Raw genomic sequence first — 4,563 nt, 5'->3', positions numbered from 1 at the left:
TGTTATGGAGGTTTTTAATTTGCTATCTTCTGAAAACTGTAGTTGCAGAAAAGGGGGGTTGATTTGATTCACCCCTCCTTTGTTTTTGAGATAAATTAACTTTATAAATTTGGTCTGCACAGTGCAAAATCCCCCTCTCCCACCTTCTGGAGCAGAGAGCTTTAGAAACTCAGCCCCAATGTGCCATACAAAAGTAGGTCATGAAACCAGAGCCCCAGTGGGCCTCCCCCCCACCCCCCCCCAGTGCCGCCCCCGGACCACCAGCCCCCCCCCCCCCCCCCCCACTCAGCCCCCGTGCTGTCCAGGTGGGCCAGTGCATTTTGGGAACCCGGGGGTCTCCTCCATTTCCCTATCCGATGCTGACGGGCCTGTATCTGCTGTCCAAATAAAGGCCTGCTTTTTAAAAGGTGAAGCAGGAGGTCCACCCCCCAGAGGGGGGCGCTGTGTTAACTCCCCCGCTCTCTGTTTTCTCATTCTGTGCTGAAATGGGATAGGTCCTCTCGGGTGGGTTCTGTCTGATAAATGAAGCAGCTTTACTGGGCTGAAGGTAAGGGTGGGTGGGGGGGGGGGGGGGGGGGAAGGCAGGTTTCTATTTACTGTAGATCTAATTACCTCAGCGGCAGCATGTGGGGCAGGAGTGTGTGTGTGTGGGGGTCTGTTCTTTTATTAATAGATCATCATTTGCAAACATGTCTCCCACAACCTCATTCCTGGCCCCACGGTTTTTTGGAAAAAAAGAAAAGAAATGACTTCACCCTCCAGGAGAGGAGACCCCTGAGTATTTTGGTGTGTGGGTGGGGGTGCCCCCCTCAGCTTGAGGTGTTTTGACAGGGTGAGGTGATGGAACTGAATGACATTTCCAAACACCTGTGTTCATCAGAGGCCTTTTCCAGGCTTTTCCCAGGTGTCCCTGACCCTGAACCCTGGCTCTGATCGTCTGGGGCCCGGTCTGGGTAACGGAGACAGCACAGCGCTCTCACACAATCCAAGAATAACCTGTAGTTACCAGACATCCTTCCCCAGTCCTATTTACACAGAGCGTTGCCTCGCTTTCCCTCTGCCCTTCCCTCGTATTCATTTCTCTTTCAGCTTAAACTTACATGCCACAGAGGGAATCAGAGCGTTATATAAAACAATGGATAAATAAGGCTTCTGTGCTTTACAAAATGGATATGGCTTAAATATCTATGAGTCTGGACAGCAACGTTGTTAGCATGTCATGGGCTAGATGGATCTAACCCCCAAAATATTTTCAGCCAGGAAATATAATGAGCAAAAACAACTTCACATAAACCCCATTAATTTATGTTTATGAAAAGCTGTGCTTTCCCCCCTGAAAACAGTTCTTAGCTAACTTGGTGTATTCAGCTTCTGAGCTGCCCCTGAATAGCTTCTTTGTGGATATTAAATCATGCTTTAAGATTTTCCCCCACAAAAAAAGAAATAATAATAATGATACAATAATGGCTTATGTATAATGTTGGAACACAATCCTTCATGAAATTACCAAATTTAGCGTGCAATGCAAAAGATTCCACACTATCAGCCGCCAATACATCTGTGCAGTATAAGGGCCTGATCAGGGCCAGACTAGTTCAAATTAATATTTCGTTTGTTCTTCCAAAGATTCTCTAGACTATCCAGATACTCAGATCCTATTTTGTCCTCTTAACAACGAGAGGGTCTACTTAGTAACAAGGGATTGCACACTGATCACAAACAGAACCGGCCTCTGGCCCCAGCGCCGGCCCCATCAGCCCCTAACGAGGCCCAATGAGAACTGCCCCTCTGGCAGTTACCCTTCCGCAGTCGACCTTGTGCCACTTTGGACTCAGTTTTCATAAGCGTCTCGTGTTCTGGAGGTATTGTTACGGGGCAGCACGGGGGCTCCCATTTTCCACCTCGGGGAGCCAAGCAAATAAAAGATGGTATTTACACAGTAAAAAATGAGTGTGTGGGGTGGCGGGGTGGGGGGGTGGTTGTGCAGCAGTGAAATCGTGTCCGTAGGTGTGACATATGAAGCACTGGAGGTGTGTAAGGTGGAGCTCTGACTATAAAACGATGTGTGAGGCGCGTTGCAATAGCAGGTGCAGATGTTGGAGGCTGTTTGAGACAGTAAAAGGTGGAGTTGTGACTCCCACGTGGACACTGAATGTCCTTCTGTTAGGAGATGAATGGAGTCGTGTATCTGTCATGAAGCACAGAGTGGGAGTACTATTTTGGGCAGGCGGATTTGACCTGGCTGAATGCCATGTGTTTGTATTTTGTGTTCTCTTTGTCAGTCCACTTGACCTCAGTTGCCTTTGTGTGAATTGGTATATTCAATTGCAATTAACTATGAGTCCTAATTTTATAGAATCACATCGCAAAATTCAGATGCTTTGTTGCAATGATTGACTTGGAAGGGGATGGCACCAATACAGAGTTAAACGTCTGGACTTCCTGCTTTGTTAAGGTGTGTCTGATGGCGAGCGGAAAGCGGATTTGCAGTCTAAGCGTTTTGCTTTGTGTTGCTGGGTGACCACAGAGAGGAAGGCATTTAAAGTGGTGCTGACAGAGGGAGGGCTGATCCAGGGTCAGTTGCAGGGCCTGAATGTGTATTCATTAAAACATAAACATTCATCCGGCCCAAGACCCCAGATGCCCTGCTGACACCAGAAATGAAATGTTTACAGGATTAAGATAAATGCTATGCGTCTAGGGTGTACGTGCGTGTATGCGATGGGTTCGCTTGCGTCTAGACAGATGCTGAACATTGGTCCACACTTCACAGAGTTCAGCTGGCGCCACATTCCGCTGATGTTTTGCATTTATACCCTTCAATCAGAATATCAGCTCAGGAAACATTTACAAAGCAACTCTTAGAAAACATCATGAAATGTTCTTTAGAGACAGACCACAGACATAACGTTTTTCTCGCAGTCAGACTTAGAGCAATGGCAGCCATCTTACAGTACTTACTGCACATCTTACTGCCCCCAAACATTCTTGCATAATGAATGTATGAACTCTTGTCACACTAATGAAAGCTGATCCAGGTGTGGGGTCAACAAACGGTCATTTACCAACTCCTGAATATAATTACATGGTCATTCTTCTAAATAAAGTAACATGTGAGACAACTATTCATCCAATAGGTGCTCATCTTGTTGAATGATGACAAGCTTCAAAGTCTGTGTAGATAGTTTCCTAATCTCCTGTTCACCATAACTCATGCGCACATAAATTAATTACTATTTTGACTGTCATTTATTCTGTTGCAATTTGCTTTCAACCCAATGAACCGTGTTGCCATGACAACAATATTTATAGAACGGGTCAATCTCAGAAGTGAAAAAAGTTTTCTGTTTATGAGGGGAAATATCTCAGAACCAGAGCTAGAGTTAGTCAGTGCAGTTTGTAATTACCCTCGGCTTTTGAGAGCACGCACAACAGTTACCGACAGGAATTCGGAAAGCAAGTGCAAGCTCTGATTCTGTACTGTACAAATTGTTGCTGTCCACCGCGTTGATTCACAAAACTGAAATAACATGTTTGCGTTCACTGGCACGCAGTCTCCTCCTTACATCTCCTGGATTGTCTGTCCATTGTGCTATCTTTGGTCTTCTGCCATTTCTGGTCCGATTGACTAGCACAAAGCCACTGAAATGTTCCGGCTGGAATGACCACAGGGTGTACTTCATCTCCGCTCTCTTTTCTCTGGAAAGTCTAAAAGCCAGCGAACAGCCAGCAGCTTCAAAATACATCCATTGTGCGCCCCACCCTGAAAGAGCATTCTTGGAGAACATATATTTTACTCCGGTTTCAGATCTTTTGATGAACCCCGCAATCCGACATCGACTGACACTGAACACACGTTGTTTACAGAAGTGCTGAGAGTGCCAGATCAGGTCTTCAATCTTAAAGTGTTTCCTTCTGAAAAGTAACATTGCTGGCAGAGCGTCTGGCTGGCCAGCGCAGCTCCGCGGTCTGCTCTGCACATGGTTGTGATTTAGGTGACTCTCATGATTCAGGTATGCCTCTCACAGGCTCCAGCCAGCAGCTCAACGGCCATTTTGATGTTGAGGTGGAAAGAGTGAAGTCGTTTTCCTTAAATAGAAGTGGAAGAAACCCCAATCAAAACAATGGCAAGGCAAGGGAAACAAAAGGGGTCCGTCGGTGATTCCAGCACAGCACTTAGCGAGCAATGAGCCCCTATTAAATAATTACACATTAAGGGTGATTGCAGGAGTATGGGTCGTTAGCTCATTTTACAGAGAAAAGTACCAGAGTGGCACTGCTGTTAAGGCCTGAGATACTGAGGGGATGGGGTTCTGGGCCACGCTCACCCCTTTCACCAAAATAATTGCGATGCCCTTATGAAAAAAATCACATGTGGCTTTTCACACATTTCAAATGTGAATTTAACATTTTCACATGTGATTTCAAATATTCACGTGAACATTTTCACATCTGATTGGCTTTGAAACATGAAAATGTGAATATAAAATGTGATGTACATGAAACAAAACTTTTTCCCACGCTCATCTTATAAGTAGAGTTATTTTTATAGTATATACAGTA

This window comes from Conger conger, chromosome 3, assembly GCF_963514075.1.
Source record: "Conger conger chromosome 3, fConCon1.1, whole genome shotgun sequence".
Taxonomy (NCBI): Eukaryota; Metazoa; Chordata; class Actinopteri; order Anguilliformes; family Congridae; genus Conger; species Conger conger.
The sequence above is the reverse complement of the archived record's forward strand: the minus strand, read 5'-3'. Positions refer to the sequence as shown.